General features: G+C 39.0%; 1 non-coding gene across 1 annotated transcript; it reads right to left on the reverse strand.

Annotated features, from left to right (window-relative positions):
* Positions 1-2,078: 2,078 nt before the first annotated feature.
* Positions 2,079-2,182, reverse strand: LOC118004842. Its single transcript, XR_004677719.1, has one exon. It is a non-coding gene; the product is annotated as a U6 spliceosomal RNA (small nuclear RNA).
* Positions 2,183-8,560: the final 6,378 nt, after the last annotated feature.

Genomic DNA, 8,560 nt, shown 5'->3' on the forward strand with positions numbered 1-8,560 from the left:
ATGGATGAGAGGCTTTCAGCTAGAGGCTAGATCTTGCCTTTGCTTCTGGCTTCAAGGAATATGAGGGAAGTTCAGATAATGGTTCTAGTTGAGGTAGGATCTAGTTGAACTTTTACAGCTTCTGATCCAATTATTTTTCCTATGTCCATGTCCATGGAATTTTTATACTTGTCAGGTACAGCATCAAAATCTGGGCTCAGGTAGCAGTGGGTGAGTGAGGGTGAGTGAGGGTGAGTGAGGGTGACCCAGGTGTCAGTTAATCACCCCCCTCCTTGAGGTGTTTATACTCCAACCCAGGAAAGTCTCTAAGACAAAAAGAAAGTGAAGTGATAATGGTGGTCTAATGGCTTGGGATCTGCCCATCTGAGATAAGGGGCCATTTCTCCTGCCCTATAAGGCTGCTTCAACCTTCCTGACTGCTCACTAACATCCAGGAACCCAGGCAGCACTGTGCATCTTCTGTCATGGACCCTGTGCTGTGCGGTAAGAGCTTGTGGCTTGTGAGCTTGTCACTGCCATGTGCCAACTCTGTATACTAGAGAGTGAGCAGGTGAAGGCTTAGCACACCCCTTGAGAGACCCTGCCCTTGCCACAGAACCCAGGGAGAGCCTCTTCTCAAAATGATGGACCCACAGATTTAGAGTAAGTTATTGATGCCAGTGCATTTCCCACAATTGAAGAGGACTCAATTGTAAAACAAAAAAATATACTGACAAGTGTGTTAACTTGAATATTTTCCACTATTATCATTTGCCTTTTGGTCTGAAGTCTCATAATTGATTATAACCATAACTATGGGTAGAGAGAAAATGCTGAGTTTTATAGATATTGTCTTAATATGGGAAAGCCCCAGCTTCACTCATATATTAAAATGATGGCATTGACATATATGGCCTTACTTAACAGATAAATCATCCTCAGTTATATAGTGACTGGTAGAGCTCTAAGGAACTTGCTAGAATGACATAGTACATAGGAAAGGGAACACAGGCTTTGGGGTCATGCAAAACTCCGTCTTAATATGGGTTTTTACATATGAGCTGCATGTCCTCAGGCCACCTTGGAACTCCACTGTAGATCATCACATTTACAAATTGGGGATAATATTATCTCTGGATTTGTATGAAAATGGAATGAGATATCATGTGTAAGTAGCTGAGCATGGTGTCTGAAATATAGCTAGCACTCCCTCTCACCTGCAGATAGGTACCAACTAAGTGCTGCTATAAGCCTTCTTTGCAGAGAATGGTAACATATAGACAAGTTGTAATTGTAATTCCATTATTGATTGGAAATGGAAAAAGGGTCCCAATAATTTACTTTATTATTTGACTTTACAATAGAGAAGGGGAAAGGGAGAGACTTTAACACCTAGCAATATATCATGGCAATGTTTAATTATGGTTAAAAATATAAGATAGGGTGCCTGGGTGGCTCAGTCGTTAAGCGTCTGCCTTCGGCTCAGGTCATGATCCCAGGGTCCTGGGATCGAGTCCCACATCGGGCTCCCTCCTCGAGGGGAAGCCTGCTTCTCCCTCTCCCACTCCCGCTGCTTGTGTTCCTGCTCTCGCTATCTCTGTCTCTGTCAAATAAATAAATAAAATCTTTAAAATACATATATATATAAGATAAATGATAATTTTGAGTGGAAATGATTAGTTGGAAGACAGAAGATGAACTATGGATTACTAAGTTTTTCTTTTATTGAGGTGAAACTCACATAACATACAGTTAGTCATTTTAAAGTGTATAGTCTAGTACCATTTAGTACATTCCATCACTTTTCTCATTTCCAAACATTTTCATCACCCCAGGAAAACATCCTGTTAAGTCATCACTCCTCATTTGCATTCCCCCAGCCCTGACCACTAATCTTTCTTTCTATGGGTTTGCCAATTCTGGACAGTTCATATAAAAGGAATCATACAGTATATGATTTTTTGTATCTGGCTACTTACACTTAGCATAATGTTTTTGAGGATCATCCAAATTACATCTATCATAATTCATTCCTTTTAATTACTGAATAATATTCCATTGTATATATAAGCCATATTTTTATTTTTTACTTATTTTTTTAAAATGTGGAATGCTTCACGATTTTGCATGTCATCCTTACAAAGGGGCCATGCTAATCTCTGTATCATTCCAATTTTAGTATATGTGCTGTAGAAATGAGCACTAAACCACATTTTTAGAAGTCCATTCATTCGTTGATGAACATTTGAGCTGTTTCAATATTTTGGCTATTATGAATAATGCTGTTTTAAACATTCATGTACAAGTTTCTGTGAGGATATATGTTTTCATATTGTTTGGATGTGTATGTGGGAGGGAAATCGCTGAATCATATGGTAATTATGTGTTTACCTTGTTGAGGAACCACCAAACTACTTTCCATAGCAGCTGCACAATTTTACAGCAATATATGAAAGCTCTGATTTATTCACACACTGGCCAGTGCTTGTTATTTTTCATTGCAATAATAATAATAGCACATAGAAATATTCAAAATGTCCAGTACCAGTTTTCAATGAAAACTTACAAAGTATACAAAGAAACAAGAACATATGAGGGGCGCCTGGGTGGCTCAGTTGGTTAAGCGACTGCCTTCGGCTCAGGTCATGATCCTGGAGTCCCAGGATTGAGTCCCACTTCGGGCTCCCTGCTAGGCAGGGAGTCTGCTTCTCCCTCTGACCCTCCTCCCTCTCATGCTCTCTGTCTCTCATTCTCTCTCTCTCAAATAAATAAAATCTTTAAAAAAAAAAAAAAAAAAGAACATATGATACACCCAGAGAGGAAAAAATGAAATTGGCAGTAAACATCTCTGAGGAAACCAAGGCACTGGATTTACTACACAAAGACTTTAATTGCCTTACATGTGCTCAGGAAGCTGAAGGAAACCATGAACAAGGAACTAAGGGCATTCAGAAGAATGATGTGTGAACAGTAGGGAATATCAATAAAGGAATAGAAATTATAAAAGGAACCATATGAAATTCTGGATCTGAAAATAAAGTAGCTCAAATTAAAAATTTGCTAGAGAAGTCCAGCAGCAGATTTGTTCAGATCCTTCTGAAAGTCAGCATACTTGACTATAGGGCAATTGAAATTACCTAGTCAGAGGAACAGAAAGAAAAAAGAATGAAGAAAAATGAACACAGTCTAAAGAACTTACAAGACATTAACAAGGTACTAAAATGCACATTGTGGGCATCCCAAAAAACAGAGAGAGATAGGGAGCAGAAAATATTTGAAGAAATAATGGCCAAAAAACGTCCCAGATGTGATGAAATACATGTATCTATACATCCAAGAAGTTCAGTGAACTCCAAGCAGGATAAACTGAGAGACATACAATGGAACATGTTACAAACTATCAAAAGACAGAATCTTGAAAGCAGCATGAGAGAAACAAATTGTAACATACAAGTGCTCTTCCATAAGACTAACAGCCAATTTCTCATCAGAAACCATGGCCGCCAGAAGGCAGTGGGATAACATATTTAAACAATGTCAACTAAGAACTTTATATCCAGCAAAATTATCCTTCAAGAATGAAAGAGAAATTAACATTCTTAAATAAACAAAAACCAAGTGAATTCATCACTAGTAGACCTATCCTACAAGGGAATGCTAAAGGGAATTCAGGGTGAAACAAAAGGAACCTAGGATGGTAACACAAAGCCATACAAAGAAATAAAGATCTCTCATAAACATACAAATAAGTATAAAAGCTAGTATACTTGTATTGTTGGGTTATAACTCCTCCTTTTGTTTCCTATATAACTTAGAAGCCACAAGCATAAAACAATAACTATATATCTATGTTAATGGGCACACAACATATAAAGATGTAATTAGTGCCAACAACAGCATAAAAAGGGGGCCATGATGCTTGATAGGAGCAGAGTTGGTGTATGCTGTTGAAGCTAAGTCTGTTTCTATTCAATCTAGAGTCACATAAATTTAGGATTTAACTCTAATCCCCATTTTCACTAAGAAAATGACAAAAAATTATAGAAAAATACATAAAATAAAAATCAATCAAATATAAAAGGAGGCAGTATTGAATTTAAAAACACACACACACATACACACAAATAAAAAATTAAAAAACACAAAAAATAGGGACGCCTGGGTGGCTCAGTTGGTTAAGCATATGACTTCAGCTCAGGTCATGATCTCAGGTTCCTGGGATGGGGCCCCATGTCGGCCTCTGTGCTCAGCAGGGAGTCTGCTTCTCCCTCTCCCTTCTCCTTCCCCCACTCATGCTCCCTCTCCCTCTCTCAAATAAATAAATCAAATATTTTAAAAAATAGTAACTATAGAAAATAGCAAATTGACAGAACTAAATCCTTCATTATCTGTAATCACTTTAAATGTAAATGGATTAAACTCACCAATTAAAACGCAGATATGGCAGAATGGATTTAAAAATATGATCAGGGGTGCCTGGGTGGCTCAGTTGGTTAAGCATCTGCCTTCGGCTCAGGCCATGATCTCCAGGTCCTGGGATCGAATCCCACATCGGGCTTCCTGCTCAGCAGGGAGTCTTCTCTCTCTCTCCCTCTGCCCCTCCCCACTGCTTGTTCTCTCTCTCTCTCAAATAAATAAAATCTTTTAAAAAATAAATAAAAATTAAAAACACAAAAACACGATTCAACTATATGCTGCTTATAAGAGACTCAATTTAGACCCACAGACAAATAAGTTGAAAGTGGAATGATAGGAAAAGATATTCCATTCAAATAGATACTGAAAGAGCTGAAGTAGCTATACTAATACTAGACAAAGTAGACTTAAGTTAAAAATTGTTACAAGAGGGATGCCTGGGTGGCTCAGTCAGTTAAGCGTCTGCCTTCGGCTCAGGTCATGATCCCAGGGTCCTGGGATTGAGCCCCGTGTCAGGCTCCCTGACCCTAGGTAAAGGGTCAGCAGGGAGTCTGCTTCTCCCTCTCCCTCCACTCCTCCCTCCTGTTCACTCTCTCTTTCTCTCTCTCTCTCTCTCTCAAAAAAATAAATAAAATCTTTTTTAAAAATAGGGATGCTTGTGTGGCTCAGTCAGTTAAGCATCTGCCTTTGGCTCAGGTCATGATCCCAGGGTCCTGGGATCGAGTCCCATGTCAGCTCCTTACTCAGCAGAGAACCTGCTTCTCACTCTGCCTGCTCCTTCCCCTGCTCGTGCACCCATGCTTGCTTGCTCTCTCTCTCTCAGATAAATAAATAAAATCTTTTAAAAAAATTGTTACAAGAAAGAAAAAATGGCATTACATATTGATAAAAGCGTCAATTCATCAAGAAGATATAATAGTTATAAACACGTACGCACTAAACAGGTGGAACCCAAAAACATACATAAACATTGATAGAATTGGAGGGAAGGGCGCCTGGGTGGCTCAGTCGGTTAAGCGACTGCCTTCGGCTCAGGTCATGATCCCAGGGTCCTGGGATCAAGTCCCACATCGGGCTCCCTGCTCTGCGGGGAGCCTGCTTCTCCCTCTCCCCCTCCCCCTGCTGGTGTTCCCTCTCTCACTGTGTCTCTCTGTCAAATAAATAAATAAATAAATAAATAAATAAATAAATAAATAAAAGAATTGGAGGGAAAATACCTCTACATTAACAGCTGAAGACTTCAATATTCCACTTCAATAATGGATAGAACATCTAGACAAAAGATCAACAAGGAAACAGAATTTGAACAGCATTAAAAATCAATTAAAACAGACATAAAGAACACTCCATTCACCAACAGCAAAATACACATTCTGAAGTGTATGTGGATCCATTAAATTTTAAATCAACAATGAATGTCTGCTCTTTTGATCAATTGGCTATTGGTAAGAAAAAAAAAACAGAATTACTTATTTGGGTCTTTGGAGCCATGTGCGGTACTTATTTCTAATACTTCCAATGTGCTTTGAAGACTCAGCACCCAGTACAGTGTCAAGCACAAATAAGCATTTCCTTGGGTCTACAGTTTCTTGATGTGCATGAAACGCATGTAGAATGATTGTTAAGTAAAAAATTGTATTTGAACTAAAATTACAATGCTGTTTTTCCACTTGCCAACTTTCCAGGGTTGGTATACTTCTCACATCAGGGATGGGAAAAGTCAGTCTTTGACAAGTCCACTGTCTCTACTGATACCAGCATATTAAAGAGCCTCAATGTGATAATAGTAAGGAAGCTAAATTACTTTCCCATTGCTCATATTTTCCACAAGAGCAAATGCTGATTTTGCTATGACTATCTGTAGTCAAAGTCTACATTATTAGAAAGTAGGTCACAGGAGGAAAGCAGATTAGAAGATTTAAAATGGACAAAATAGAAGCTCTGCTATTCCTTTATTTTCTTTTTATCACCTTTGCAGTCAACCCTGTTTATTAGTTTCCAATAAACTGGGAAATATACTTTAGATACTTCATATCTGAATCTTTTACCCAAATAATAAAGTAACGTTACAAAAAAATCCACCATTTTGATGATTTATTCCTTTTTATAGTTGAGAGTTTATCTTGTTAAGCATTCCAATCCACAAATACTGAGTACCAATATTGCTTGTCTTTGAGAAGGAAGTCAATGGGAAGGATAGTCAAAAGAATCCATATTGATAATACACAATGATAATGTGCTGATAAATGTTTATACTGCATCTTCTGGGAGAAGGGAGGTGTAGGAACACTTTTCCTGGAAAAGATGAGGCCTGACTTGAATCTTGAAAAGAAATGGAGTTTTAGACCATCAGAACAGGAGGATAAAAGCCTTCTAGGTAAAGGGTTAGCATGTACAAAGATGGGGGGAGGCATGCTGCTTATCTATAACCACACACAGGCACACACATACACACACTATCATCATGGTGTCAATTCTCTAGATTTTTTAGTTCACCTGCATCTCAAGAAAACTTTAATTTTTTTCCTTTTCATGTGTGTAGAAAAGCTTTACCACCTTTTGTTGGTTATACATCAAATGAGCATCTTCTCCAGAATTCCTGGTACTGAAGGACAAAGCACTAACTAGGCTTGACTCTGGAATGCTGGATCAAGGATGCCCACCTCAGGACCACTGTCAGGCTGGGCAAGAGAGGCATCAAATTGGACATGCCCAGCAGCATTCCATTATCAAGTAGAAAATGGTTTATATGAGTTCTTCAAGGATACTAGTGTTCCTTTCATTAATATATTTCTCCATACTTTGGTAAAAAGAATGTCTCAGTGCCCTCTTAGCAGAACCAAGTGAGAAAATGCATGAGGAATCTCACTCCATTCCATTATTATCATAAATCTATTCCATCAGAAGCCTAGAGATTCCTCTACATTAAATCAAGGAAGTTATGGCTCTCAAATTCATTTAATGTGGCCACCAATTACTCCAGCTATTAATCACCCAACAAAGCAAAGTGTAGGAGTCACAATCAACTGCTCATGCTAACAGTGAATCCCAAATATTTGCTAAGTACATCTATATCAGTAAATTCATCTTGATCCAACACTGTTCTCCTCCTTTTATAATGTCAATAAAATCACTTTCAAACATTTTACTCAGGATTCTTCTGATAACAACTGCAAAAAAATCTTTGTATATGCCTCTTTACCCAGTTCAGACTTTGTATTCATCTCCCATGGTGTGCAGGTAATGGGTCTGGAGGCAGCAAAAGTTGGTGGGGTGGGCCTTGAGAATAGCATTCTCTTGCAAGCTAATTGCTTCAGTGAGAACATTACAAAGCCTTCAACAAGGGAGGCTGCCTTCAGGTGGGGGAGAGCACTGGATTCTAACGAAGAGAGAGGTGCAGTGAAACTGGAAGTTAGGGTTCTCATATTCATCAGAATCCTCTCAAAGATCCACATTCCAATTCTTAGCGCTCCACTCTTCCCCAATGTCCCACCTTTTGGTAAACTGCCTGGAGAGGCTGTGGTGCCAACTTGTGTTGTTCTTCAACAACTTGAAAGATAAGATTTGGGTCAAACACAAACAGGTGGGATCCTTTACAGCTTGGGGTCCAGCCCACTTGCTTTTGACTATAAGTCAGAACAGCTTATGAAAGTATAATCAACTTGGTGTCCTTAGGACTCTGTGCACAGGAAATCCCTGCCTAGCCTATAGAGCCCCTTTACCCATTAGCACTTGCAAGGCTCTGTCTCCCCAGGGTACCCTCAGGGTCCCTTTCAACAACTCCTAGCTTTTGTTACTCTGAGAGAGTTTCTTGATCTGAGCTCTCCTTTCTGGGTCCTTCACCTCATTTATGTCCTCATTACTATTTTCTGTCTCTACTGTACCTGAGAGTCATCTGAGGCAACCCTGAAGTTCCCTCACCCTTGAGGAGGATCCTCATGAGGCTTCTCTTAGAGGTGTGTAATGAGTTTCTCTCAGAAGCTCAGAGAAATTACCTTTTTAATGTTGTCAATTGATGTTTTATTTGATTTGGTTTGTTTGATTTCAAAAGCCAGAATAAAGGTCTGACCTTTTTAGGAAGTGAGATAGTAAACAAATTAGAAATAGGGGGAGAATTATGCTTCCTTTTAAAAGGAATTACAGAGCCAGGGGCGCCTGGGTGGCT

This window comes from Mirounga leonina, unplaced genomic scaffold, assembly GCF_011800145.1.
Source record: "Mirounga leonina isolate KUSES-001 unplaced genomic scaffold, KU_Mleo_1.0 Mir_93, whole genome shotgun sequence".
Lineage (NCBI taxonomy): Eukaryota > Metazoa > Chordata > Mammalia > Carnivora > Phocidae > Mirounga > Mirounga leonina.